We start from the raw sequence: 13,992 nt of genomic DNA, 5'->3' as shown, positions 1-13,992 counted from the left end.
TTCTCCACCTGCACCCTGAGCACCTATTAGGCTTTCTACCCTAATAAAACTATTTCCCAGTAATTTAACAGGATCGAGGTGGGTTTAATTCTTTTAAGTGATCCATTCCACTTTCCAGTATTCAAAAGGATAGTATAGGAGAGGACTTCTGCTTTCAGCCAAGATGGAGCAGCAGCGTTCAGACTCACCTTCTCACTGTAAACAACTGGACAAGATATATGAGTCATGGTTTTCAAACACTGGGCAACAAGCAGCACAGGGCAGCAATCTTGAGAAAGGGGAAATAAATGGGAAGTGCTCTACAATTGATCCAGTTTGCAACCTGGAAAGAGTTTCCAGCGTACAGGCCCCTCCCTGTAGAGACAGAGCTGGTGTTCAGGCAGCCAGGGCTGACAAAGAAGAGCGCTGGAGAGGAGAGAGCTCCCGAGACCTGCAGAGGGTCCTCCTGAGTCTTCAGCTGAGTAGAGATCAGTGCAGGCACGCAAGAAAACTACCTGGGGCCGGGGAAACAACCACCAGAAAGGAGCAGGTGTGACAATCCCCTGGCGCTCACAGGGGGCTGGGAAGAGTTTGTGTGCCCACCAACCAGAGTGAGAAAGCCTTGCAAACATAAGGCATCGGCTAGGATTCTCAAAAGGTTGTCACCCCAATAGTGGGGCAAATTAGCTCTAGACTAAAAAGCTGTTTCTGGGCTCACCTAACAAAGTTTTAAAGCAAGCCTCAAAGGGATCAAAGTGTTTCTAAGCAATTTAACTGCACCCCAGAACAAAGCTAAAGAATGTTAAAAATAATGCAGTAATACCCAGCACCCACAAGGTAAAATTACAATAGCTGGTATCTGATCAAAAATTACCAGGTATGCAAAGAAGCAGGGAAATACAACCTATAATGTTAGGTTAGGACAGGGAGGAAGGGGAGCTTTATCTGCTTTATCTAGGTGGAGGTTCCATTGAGAAATAGATGACGTTAGGAGATGCTTTGTCTACTAAGAGGAACAAATTGACCAGAAGGGGGGCTTCCAAGAAAAAAACCAGATGATGTGTCAAGGGGTCCCCAAGGACTGACCAACCAGAAAGAGGTAGAAAGGCCACAAAGTGGAGATACAACCAAAGCCACAAATGAGGGTCTTTGGAGCATACGTACAAGTAAGGTGACAGTATCCTCAAGTGACCTACCCTCATTAACATAGTAAAAATCACACCTGGCGCCATGACAGTTTACAAATACCATAGCAACGTGTGAGAATTGCCTTACGAGGTAGAAAAGGGGAGGATTCACGATTCTGGGAATTCTCCAACTTTTTCCAAGAAAAACCATGAATATTTCACCCCTTGCTTAACATAAAATTAGGGAATCAGCATAAAAGAGAGAAATCTTATTAAACTCAGGGTCTCCTCCACTCACGGGGGTTGACCCATTCCTTCTCCAGAATGTTCTATGCTTTAATAAACTTTCACACTTTGCTGGCTTGCATCTGCTTGGTCTGCTCATTTGCTTGGTCAACTCAGTACCAGTAACCATTCTTCAGTACTGGGAACAAAGAGCCAGGGAACACGGACCTGCCATCTGGTCACACACTTGACAATTATGAGGGGAAAGATCAATGGAAACCAATCTAGAAATGATATAGATGGTAGAATTAGTTGACAAGAATATTAAAACAGTTCTTGTAATTATATTCTACTTGTTCAGGAAGGTAGAGGAAAGTGTAAACATGTTAAGAAGAAATATGGACGATATAAAACATCTAAATTGAACTTCTAGAGATTGAACAAACAACGTCTGAGATGAGCAATACATTGGGTGAGATGCGCTATGGCGGAAGAAAAGATTAGTGAACTTGAGGGAATAGTAACACACGCTCTCCAAAAATGAAACACACAGGGAAAAAAAGACTGAAAAATTAACAGAGCACCAGGGAGCTGTGGGGCAATTTGAAGAGGCCTCATGTATGTGTAATCCAAGATTCCAAAGGAGAGGAGGGAGGGAGCAGAAAAAAATACTTGAAGAAATAATGGCAGAAAAATGTCTTAATTTGATGAAAACCCTAAATACATAGATCCAAGATGATCAATGATCCCGAAACACAAGAAACAGGAAGAAAACTGCACCAAGGCACAGCAAAATAAAATTGCTTAAAACCAGTGATTACAAGAAAGCCTTACAAGAAGCCAGAGTAAAAAGCCACATTGCTCACCAAGGAACAAAGATAAGAGCTTAATGGACATCTCCCTAGAAACAAGGCAAGCCAGGGGACAAGCGGGGCCACCTCTTTAAAGCTCAAACCAAGGTGTGCAGCAAATCTCATTGCGTGGGGGCTCAAGTGCAAGCTGGTGGCTGTTGGGACAAAATTTCACTCTCACGGCCTGGCTCAGTGTCAGCGAAAAGAAAGAGCTGACACGTGTGGCCACACTGACACGTGTGGCCAGACATGATTCTCCGTAAGTGAGGAGAGAAGGAGTCACGGAAAGTTTCACAGTGGTATTAAAAAGAGATCCAAGTTCTACAACACATTAAATACATTATTTCTCCCAGAAAGTGGCCTCCCTCTGCTAGCTGTCCCTAGGTCAGTGAATGACACCCCCTACGCCATAAACATCAGGCACTCTTGGCCCCTACATCTCCCCACCCCATTGCCGCGCTATTCGAGCTCACTGATTTTGTTTTCAGAATGCCTCTCGCTTTGTTAGCTTTTCTTTTTCCCGTCCTAATTCAGGCCCTATAACCTCTCACAAACTCACTCTTTGACAACGGGGATGATATAGCACTCCTCTGGGTCTGCGTCTGCCCCTTCGTAGAATAAGAGGATGGACTAATGGTCTCTTGAGGCCCCTTTTGTTTTTCGGAGTCTGGGTTTCAGTGATATTTTAGGATGTATGCGTAAAGACCCTTTTATTTCACACTAGCAAAGCTTGATTCTGATGTGGTTATATCCAGACAGGAGCAGGTAATAGGTTACAAATGTGCCCTGCCCATAGTAGCTGCTCTAGAGTATTTGCAGAATAAATAAATGCAACAGGCTGGGCGCAGTGGCTCATGCCTGTATTTCTAGCACTTTGGGAAGCTGAGGCAGGAGGATCCTTTAAACCCAGGAGTTCAAAGCTGCAGTGAGCTATGATGGTACCACTACACTCCAACCTGGATGACAGAGCGAGACCCTATCTCCATAAAAAAAATTAAAAAATTATCTGAGCATGGAGGTGCATGTCCATAGTCCTAGCAAGTTGGGTGGATCATTAGAACCCAGGAGTTTGGGGTTACAGTGAGCTATGATTGTACCATTGCACTCTGGCCTGGGTGACAGAGCAAGACCCTATCTCAAAAAATAAAAAATAAAAAAAATAAATAAGTAAATAAAGAATTTAAAGCAAAAGAAAAACAAACAAAAATCCATCCCCAACTCCAAATAGTTCCATTCTGCAGAACAAGATCCAGTCTGTAGTAGGCTGAATAATGACCACTCCCAGAGATGTCCATATCCTGACCCCTGGCACCTGTGAATATATTACCTCACATGCAAAAGGAACTTCGCAGGAGTGATTGAGTTAAGGATATTGAAATGGGATTATCCTGATTTATCTGGATGGGCCCAGTGTAACCACAGACATCTTTGTAACAGAGAGGCAGGAGAAATTGGAAGGTGAGAGTCAGAGAAACTGGAAGAAGTTTTGCTGCTGGATTTGAAGCTGGAGGAAGAGGTCACAAGCCAAGGACAACCAGTGGCCTCTGGAAGGAGAAGAAGAAGGAAAATGGTTCCTCTTCTTGAGTCTCCAGAAGGAAAACACCCCTTTTGACACCTCGATTTTAGGACTTTTGACTTCCAGAACTGTAAGATAATGTCAGTTTAAGTCATTAAATGTGCAGTGATTTGTTACAGAAGCAACAGGAAACTAACGTGTACCCCTTGTTGCCCCATTAACTTCTTACACTTACTGGGAAGGACATATTTGACTTTTCTGGGTCTCTTTTCTACCTTCACCCAAATAGGGTTAAAAATGTCTCCTGTATGAAGTAAGAGTAAAATGAAATAGTATATAATATCAGCTGAAATAATAGAAAATACTATTATAATGCCAATACTACCATTACTTCTCCTGCTGCTGGTACTTCTAATGCTTTGCAAATGCCTTTGAGTCAAACAGACATTGTTTGATGCAAACCTCTCAACAATCTTATGCAGTAGAGCTTGTTATCCACCCTCCATAGATAGAAAACCAAGGCTCAGAAAGGTCTAGAAACTTGCTCCAAGTCACCCCACTCGAAAGTAGAGGAGCTGGGATTCGGACTACAAACAGGTGCTGTTGTTCATTTTGTTAGACTGGCAACCACAAACTCTGTGTCAACAGGGGGCTTTATGATGACGACGATGATGACCGTACCACTGTTCCCATTCCCTCCTCGTTGCCTATTTCCTGTAACGACATCCGATTGCTTCACTAATCCTAGTTCAGCCTGTCACCAGCTCGTCACCCAAGTGATTGAAATGCTGCTAATTCTGCATTATGACTTTCTGGCTGGGCGAAGTTGGCAAAGGCTGAGGAGATGTTTGTTTATCTGAGAGCAAATGGCTCTGAGGTTTGGAAACGGAAACACCCCCCTCCTACCACACCCGAGAGAAATGCAGTCGCATGTGGTACCAAGAGTTCTGGGGTGCTCAGCCTCTTGTGAGTGGGGCCAGGATGCAGATGCCAGCTGCCTCGGCGTGTCTCCTGACTTCTCAGTTGCACAGGAGTGAACCAAGGGGGCTTCTTTCAAAGAGCTGTGTCACTAGGGGACCTTAGGCTTTTTTTTTTTTTTTTTAACAAAATGAGGCACCTGCTAATTCCAGTGGGTTTTCCAACCCTCACTCTCCTTCTTTCATTTACCTACTTCCTCTTCCTTTTTCTTTTCCTCCATTGACTTTTAAAGTTTCCCCCCATTGTTCTGGGGTCCGTTTGTTTTTAAGGGGCTGGCTTGGCTAATAGGAATTAGGGCCAGAGGGGCCGGCTCTGCAGGAACTATGCTTCCTAGAACACAGAGGAGTGGTTTGCTTTGAAGGTTGTTGAGAATATTTGGATTAATAAGATTCGTTCTAATATTTCCCCCTCATTTCTGATCATCAAAGAGCTCAGGAAGGTTTGAGCTGCTGCAGAGTTTCTTCTAGTTTGTCCTTGGGAGCAAATGTCTGGAACAGGGTTGATCTAAAAATGTTTTCCGACTGAAGCCTCGTTAATGGGGCCGGCTGCAAATTCACATCAAGGGAGTGTCATCTTTCAAAACAGCTTCTTGGCAGAAAGGGATGTGGAATTTTAGAGAATTCTGAATCTGCTAAGCTTCCATTAAATGAACTCACTCCCTGATTCCAGGCTGTGCTGAGCGGAATCTGGGGGCCACGGGCCGTGAATAATTGACTTCTGCAGTGGCAGGATGCCTGGGAAAGGTCGCACGTCCTTTGAGATGAAACATTTATCAGTTTGGAGGAGATTTTTTTTGCTTTTCTGCATTCCTCTGTGTCTCCTTTTCTCGGTACTTTATTTATTTATGTGTTGGTTGGTGTTTTGGGTTTGGCCTAATGTAACGGACCTGAAAGGTGGTGCTTCTGTTCTGGGGTCCAGAGGATGTTTGTGCAGTGACCGTCACTGTGATAGGCCATCATTTTATGGCTGTCCCGCTTCCCCACATTGACCGTGAGTTCCTTGAGGACAGAGGCCAGGAGCTCACCTTTTGTCACCTCCCCCTGCCATGCTCCCTCCCTTGTCGTGCCCAGAGCAGCTGATTCCAGGGCACTGTACTTCCGCGGAAGCTCTGGCACTACGACCAGGCCACTTTAAGATGAGGCGGGACAGGTGTGAGACTCCATCCGCCTTCTTAAAAGGCTACTTGGTCTGGAGAAGTTACCCGTGGGCTTTGATCCCCGTGGCTTTTTGGAGCAGTCTGGCAGACTCAGCCGATCCAGGCCACTCTTCTCCTCCCTGACACCACTCTGGGTTCAAAGGCCCTGTCCTCATTTTTCACATCTGTCTCTGCCTCTGCCTTGGATGGTGTTTCCTCTCTTAAAAAGCAAAATAAAACAACCCAAAAAACCTAAACCAAACTTTTTATTAAATTCAAAAAGGAATAAAATGTTTATTGTAGAAAACTTAGAGATGGACAAAAGCACTAAAATATGAGGAAAAATAACCAAAATTACCTGTAATCCCCTAATCAGAGATAACTGTTGTATTATGGTTTCTTTCTAGTTTTGAAAATGCAATATGTGTCTGCATGTGGATATATGAGTTTGTCTGTGTACATAAATATATACATAGATATTTCATTTAGAGTCCTGATTTTATAGCTCGGTGTTTTGTCTTGAACATTCCCCATGACATCAATAATTGGCCACAAAGAATTCCAGTGTGCGGTTGTACCAGAATTATTTGGTCCAGCCTCTACTGTTGTAATTTAAGTCACATCCACTTTTTTTTCAAATGTAAACAATACTGTGATGTAATCCCATTCATGGACCTTTCTCTGCATCCCACATTAACACTTTCTGAATGAATTCCTGAAAGTGGAATCACTAGGTTAAGTGACCTTAGGCTTTTATGTAAACCATGCTAGTAAGAATGGTGCATGCAGTGCGTGGCATAGCTTAGGGTACAAGCTTGGCATCAATGAATTCCTTCATTTAGGCGGGCATGGCGATGTCCTGCCCAGATCCCATTCAAGGAAAGATTTGCTGCCCTGGGTGTTGGGAGTGTGGGCAGCTGGCAGCCACAGCTGTCAGTCCTTACTGTCTGCTTCAGCTGCAGAGAGCCACCTTGCAGATCCAGGTGGGGAGTTAAAGATCCGGCCATCTTGGCCCAGTGGGGGACAACTTGCAGGTCACTTCAGGTCTGGAGCTTGCTGTAGGGTAGGCCAAGGCTACTGAGCCTGCAATGGGCTGAATTTCTCCCTCTGCCCACTCCTGCTTCCTTCCTCTTCCTCCCACAGGTGCAATCCCCAAGGCACTCCCTGATAAACCTCCTGCACCCTAAACTCTGTCTCAGCACCTGCTTCCTGGGGAATCAAAACCGCATCCTTCATTTAAAAAGATCCAATGGCCAGGGTAGCTATTACTGTGATGTTGAGGTAGTAGTTTGGAGAGTAAATGATATTTTGAGAGATCTGTAACAATTGTAATGTGATCTACTGTGTTTTTCTGCTCACATTTGTAATTGAAAGAAATGTTAAATTCAAGTTAGAGGTCAGTGAAGAGCTAATTTTTCCCACCCAAGTTCATGAACTTTCCTGAATTCTGTCATAGACACACAGAGGGTCAACAGCCTCTAGGTTAAAAATTCCTTGTTTAGGCCAGGTACAGTGGCTCATGCCTATAATCCTAGCACTCTGGGAGGTTGAGGCAGGAGGATCACTTGAGCTAAGGAGTTGGAGACCAGCCTGAGGAAGAATGAGACCCCTGTCTCTACTAACAATAGAAAAATTAGCCAGGTGTGGTGGTGCACACCTGTAGTCCCAGCTACTCAGGAAGCTGAGGCAGGAGTACCACTTGAGCCAAGGAGTTTGAGGTTGCTGTGAGCAAGGCTGATGCCATGGCACTCTAGCCTGGGTGACAAAGCAAGACTCTGTCTCAAAAAAAAATCCTGACTTAGAGGAAATTTGACTAGAAGAGAAAGAGAGAAATGGTAACTACATAGACAGTCCAAAGGTGGGGAGTGGTGGGAAGAAAGAATAGCTCACATCCATTTAAGTGACAGGGTTTCCAGGTTCAGCCAATCAAAGTACAGGACATCCAGTCAGATTTGAATTTCAGATAAACAATGAAAACTTTTTTTTAAAATATAAGTATATCCCATGAAATATTTGGGATTCACATACACTAAAAAAATTATTCATCGTTTGAAATGCAAATTTAATTAGATGTCTTAGTCTTACATATTACTGGGCAACTCCAATCTGACCCCTCACATTGGCCTTTACTTTTGAGGTCATAAGACCTACTTAAAGAAATGAAAAGAGCCCTGACATTGGGCTTTAGTCTTTGCTCTGACCAGCCACGTGACCTTAGGCAAGTCCTTTGTCCTACCCGAGCTTTGGTCTCCTTGTCCTTTAATGGAGCTTAGCACCTGCATCACAGACCGGCTGGGAGGAGGACGCTAGAGAGTGTGTATCAATCCACTTCAGAAACGGTAGTGCCTCCTGGGGATGGTGGTTTTTATTGTCTTCTAAAAGAGGATCCTAAAATCTTGTGAATAAAAGTGAGTCCCAGTTTGAATGTAGGTAAACTGATGTGTTACAGCGGGTCAGTTTCCTAAGAGAAATTCACTAGTTTATTTATAGGTATATTGGCAAACTCGAGGTTAATTTCTTTCTAAATTCTTTTAAGTCTCTTGACCCAAAGTGTTCATGCAAGGAATTCATGGCGTTTTGGCAAAAGGTCTGGTTGCGAAGGATGCCAAGATAAGGGCACAGAGCAACTTCAGAGAAGAAAACACTCGAGCTAAAGAGGCAGAAAAGTGGGATTTGCCATATCTGAGTTGGGTATTAACTTTTCCCCTGTGGTTATTTGCTACGGAATCTTTTCACAGGTGACAATGCCAATGGGCAGTGCCTTTACCAGACCAATTAGGATATATTTGACACCTCCTATGTTTCAGGATGAGATATAACAAGTACTTTTAAAAATGTGAAGTTGTTTGTATTGTAATGTTTGCCATGTGTCGGATTGCTGTGTGCCAGACTGGCTTGAGGCCACGTGCTGCCTGTGCTTCCAAAGCAGGCCAGGGCAGTGGGCAGCGATAAAATCCTCCCAGAACACATGGGCTCTTTCCCACCTCGGGGGCTTTGCACCAGTGGTTCCCTTTACCTGGAATGTTCTACAGGCTCTTCACAGGGCTGCTTCTCCTGGGCTCTTGGGTGAGACCTTTCTTGACCTCTCTATCTAAGCTAGGTTCTTCTGTTTTTCTTTATTCCAACATCTTGTTTACTGTCTCATAATACTTTCAGGACCTGTAATGATTTTATGTTTTGCTTGCTTGTTGATTACAGTATTTCACTAAATCTAATAGGCCATGCACAGTATGATAGACCATTGTTTTATGTAAACCACTACAAACGAAAAAAGAAAGCTACAAATTAAACTGCAACATGATGTCTTAATGATGGTCCATGAATTGGCCGCAGGAGCCTCTCACTGTCTGGAGATTTCTTTCATCCACTTTAAGGGTTTGGCACTTTCTCCTACTGTCAGTTGCTTTGCTTAGAGCATGATGGACAATCCTTTTGCACATGCATCGGTAAAGCACAGCCTCATATATTGTGCTCATCTTTCCATAAAACACTTGTCTTTTACTTTGTAAGAAAATATAGGATGACAGTCACTCCGATGATGAATATCAAATTTATGCCTTGCCTCTGTCTCCGGTGCCTTTTTGAGTGCAAATCATGGGTTAGTCTTTTCAAAAACAGTCTAACTGGCAGTTAAGCTCAACCCATGCAGTACCACTCAACAAGGCACATAACTCAGTTGAAAGGATGGCAACGTGAGCACTTTTGATCAATGTCACAACCATGGCCTAGCCAATAGCATGTGTAAGATGCATTCCAATTGCAAAGATATTAAATATGAACAAATGTGTGCCTTACAATTGATAAAATAAAATATCTGTTTCCTCTATCAGGGACCTGTGTTCTTGCTAGTTGTGTCTGTGACCATGTGCCCAGCACCTGGCACAGTGTTGGCACTCCGAAAGTCCCCAAACAAATATGTGTCAAATGAATGGAGAAATCAATACGATTCTGCACTTGTACATATTATTAACTATGGAACCAATTGATGTCTTATGGAAATAAAATAGCATATAAATAGCTCCTGCTATTTCTAAAAACTTTCTTCTAAATTTATTTAATTGGTAATACCAATGGTAACAGCTAAAATTTTGACTGGTAAATATAATGATAGATCTTCATGGATAGCATTCTTATTGTATAATGGGGTAGTTTTGTATAACACTGTCAGTTTCCAAACACAGACATGTCACTGGTGACAGTGACAGAAGTGATTCTTGATCACAAGGCAGCATAAATTCAGGAGTCCTGGAAACAGGGTTGCATTCATGCACAAGACATGGCATGGAGAGTCCTGGCTTAAGGAAGAATTGGTAAGCAATAGGGTGGTTATTATACTTTAGAAGGGCATAAAAGAACAAGGACTGTGAATGAATTTTGTAGGGAAAAATAGAAAAATATATTTGCTGAACACCTATAAGGTTAGCATGTGTTTATTTAATCTGTTTCCAACCATTGTGCATGGATTCAGAAAACCTGGGATTTTCAGAGCATGTAGTAGGAGCTGATGGGCATTGGGGAAGATGAGGACAGGTGCGGGAATTAGAATGCAGAATGTGGCTCATCATCTGGGGAGGGGGGGAGTCAAGTTCCCTCATCTGCCTACAGTCTGGACTGAGCAAAGAAGAAACCAATCAACTCTAGTCCCTTCCCTGAGTTTTTTTTTTTTTTTTTTTTTCAGACAGAATCTTACTCTGTTGCCCAGGCTAGAGTGCTGTGGCGTCAGCCTAGCTCACAGCAACCTCAAACTCCTGGGCTTCAGCCATCCTCCTGCCTCAGCCTCCCAAGTAGCTGGGACTACAGGCATGCGCCACCATGCCTGGCTAATTTTTTCTATGTATTTTTAGTTGGCCAATTAATTTCTTTCTATTTTTAGTAGAGACGGAGTCTTGCTCTTCTTGCTCAGGCTGGTCTCAAACTCCTGACCTTGATCAATCTTCCCGCCTCAGCCTCCCAGAGTGCTAGGATTACAGGCATGAGCCACCATGCCTGGCCTTCCCTGAGTTTTTATTAACTGAACTCATGTCACAGGAAGAAAGACTGAAGTCTGTCAATACACCTGGACATTTTGTCACAAACACTGTCTTCTATTTTGGTCCCCTTCAGTATTTCAAAGGGAATCATTTACCAGCCTTTGTCTGCTCTGTGGGCCCAATAGACTTTGTCCCAGGCCATTGTATGTTCCTCAAGTCCATTCATTTCCTCCTAAAAATCATTAACTATCCCTCAAATTGCTACATTTCCCCCCCTCTCCTTCCCCTGTGAAGAAGGGTATATAAACATCTGTACTCCTGCAGTTATTGGATAATCATTCTCCTGCCACTCCCCTGTGTGGTGCATGTTAAAATAAATTTGTGTGTTTCCTCTTATTTTCTCTCTGCCTTTTGTGAGTTGATTTTCCAGTGAACCCTCAGAGGGCGAAGGGGAAGGTTTTCCTTGGCCCCTCCACGGTGCCTGGTAGAGTCTGGGTGTTAAAGTTACTGGCCGGTTGCCCTTTCTACATTCTAGAATTGTAGAAACTGAAATTTGTCGTAGGGGCCACTCTCCCTTTATTTTAGAAGGGACCACTCTAGTGAGCCCTTTTGGTTGTCCAAAGTAAGGCAAATACCGATACTTTTTGTTGGGAAGGGAAGCCCTGATTCAGAGAAGTAATTGAAACATAGAGGCCGGGCGCGGTGGCTCACGCCTGTAACCCTAGCACTCTGGGAGGCCAAGGCAAGCGGATTGCTCGAGGTTGGGAGTTCGAAACCAGCCTGAGCAAGAGTGAGACCCCCGAAATAGAAAGAAATTAATTGGCCAACTAATATATATATAGAAAAAATGAGCCAGGCATGGTGACGCATGCCTGTAGTCCCAGCCACTCGGGAGGCTGAGGCAGGAGGATTGCTTGAGCCCAGGAGTTTGAGGTTGCTGTGAGCTAGGCTGACACCACGGCACTCACTCTAGCCTGGCAACAAAGTGAGACTCTGTCTCAAAAAAAAAAAAAAAAAAAAGAAAAAGAAACATAGATATGTCACACGGTCTGCATGCAGGTGACAGATCACATTCCAAGAACAGAGATGATCCTATGTATATGTTTAATAATGAGCTAAATCAAGTCGGTTTGACTTATATTGGCTTTCCTTCCTTCCTTCCTTCCTTCCTTCCTTCCTTTCTTTCTTTCTTTCTTTCTTTCTTTCTTTCTTTCTTTCTTTCTTTCTTTCTTTCTTTCTTTCTTTTTCTTTCTTTCTTAAGAGAGTGCAAAAAGAAAACAAATACTTTTCTCTCTTGGTTAGGAAGACTCTTGAGAGGACAGAGAAAAAAGAAAGAATTGCAAGCAATTTAGCCATCGTGGAAACCAATTTCATTTCCTAAGCAGATCACAACTGGTAAAGGTGCTGGTGCTTTCCTGGTCGCCCTGCACACCTGTAGCGTCTTCCCGAGGCAGGGACGGTGGGTGGGGGAAGCCAGCAGGGCTTGGGGGCTTGGGGACAGAGCCGGCTTGGAGCAGAGCTCAGCTGGAGCCTGTGTCTCCAGGAAGGACACTGGGGCTTGACCGGGGGAGCCTCTCAGTATTGTCTGGAGAAAGAAAACATTTTCGTTTTCAGAAGCTGGAGGTCTGGATTTGGAACTGCGAGCAGCAGTGACAAGGGAAGGAGAGGCAATGAGCAGGGTAGCCCGTGCCACCTTTGCTGTGCCTTCGCGTCAGCACCTGCCCTGCTTGAGGACCCATCCGCAGAGCTGTGGCTGTCCCCAGAACAGCTGGTCAAGTGCCTTCCGTGGGAGCGGGCCCTTCCCGCTGTGGCAGGAGAACTGAGCCCATGCCCATGTGCCCATGCCAAAGAAGGCGGGTGTGGCTTCTATTTCTGGGCTCCGGCGTAGCTGTGGTTTTAAAGATGCAATGGGAAGTGCCACAGTCTCCTTCCTGCATGGCCTCTCGCTCTCCGGCTAAGGAGAGCCCAGTTGTAAGGCACAGGGCTGGGGGAAGGAGCCCTACAGAGGTGTCTGAGACCAAAGCAGGGTGGACAGAGGTGCCATAGGGGGTTCAAGCACAGCTTAAGCAGGGCACATGCCACGGGGACAGGGTCAGTGGGGACAGACTGGGTGGAGGTGACTTCCCCCTCTAAGGAAGTCCTTCAAGTTGGCTGAGTAAGGAGGAGACACAAGCAGTGTAATTACTGAATCGAAGGCCCAGGATCACTGGCCAAGGGAGGTACCAGCCAACTCCTGTGAGGGGGGAGCTGGAGGGGCTGGGCCCCAGGGCTGAGCAGCAGCCTCAGCCCCATGAATGCGCTCAGAGGTCCTCGTAATGGAAGCAGGACACTCAACTCAAGGCGGGGGTGATGCTGCTGGCCTTGGGCTGTTGGGCTGGGTGGGAACTGGCTTTAGAGATGGATGTTTAGCAACTTGAGCTTATTCTAAGGAGGGTGACCTAAGAGGGAGGGGTGTGGAAACCATGTCATTTGAGGGCTCATTGAAGGGATATTTGGCCCAAAGAAGAGAAGGACTGGTGTGGGACTGGGTGAGCATGAAGAAAACAGATCTTGGTACAGGAAAGGGAGGAACATTCTGACAGCAGTTGATTCGTATCATCTGAACAGGGCATCTTCATACGTGTGAAACATTTGTCTCACCTCCTAGGCATGCCTCCCAGCCAGGCTGACAGTTCAGTAACACCAGCGACCACAGCAACTGTTGAGCACTTATTAAGTGTTGAGCCCTGTTCACAACACTTCCTTGTATATTAAATCATTTAATCCTCACAATAATCCTATGAAATACACTAGTCTTTTATTATCCCACCTCTTAAAGAAGAGGAAACTGAGGCACAGGGATTGTTTTATTTGCCTGAGGCCACACGGCTAGTGAGCACGTAGCAGAGGCTCAGGCCAGTCTGTGGGCCCACGTCTGCTCCCGCCAGCCCCACCTGTAGCCCCACCTGGATGGCTATAGAGTGGCATTCTGTCCTTGTAGGCCCTGACCTGTTCACGGACTGTTGGCCTCTTCCAGTGCTGTCACATCAAGTCTCAGATGCTCCAGAGAATTGGGGACCCCTGATGACCAGTATCGGGGAATTTTCATTCTCTTTGTCTCAGTGGTTACCTGAGCTTCCGTGTGGCTCTGGCTTTTGTAGCTTGATATGATTGAACATATTCGGCTATGTGAGTTCTGTTCTGTGTCTGGCTGTTCTTGGTGTCCCCAGGG

At 44.9% G+C, this 13,992-nt stretch overlaps 1 protein-coding gene across 1 annotated transcript in view; it reads right to left on the bottom strand.

Moving 5' to 3' along the window:
* Positions 1 to 13,992, bottom strand: part of LIPC (lipase C, hepatic type) — a 155,515-nt gene that overhangs the window by 56,143 nt on the left and 85,380 nt on the right. The window lies entirely within an intron of this gene.

This window comes from Microcebus murinus, chromosome 6, assembly GCF_040939455.1.
Source record: "Microcebus murinus isolate Inina chromosome 6, M.murinus_Inina_mat1.0, whole genome shotgun sequence".
NCBI classification, from domain to species: domain Eukaryota; kingdom Metazoa; phylum Chordata; class Mammalia; order Primates; family Cheirogaleidae; genus Microcebus; species Microcebus murinus.
Note: the sequence above shows the minus strand (reverse complement) of the source record. Positions and strands in the feature narration are given on the sequence as shown.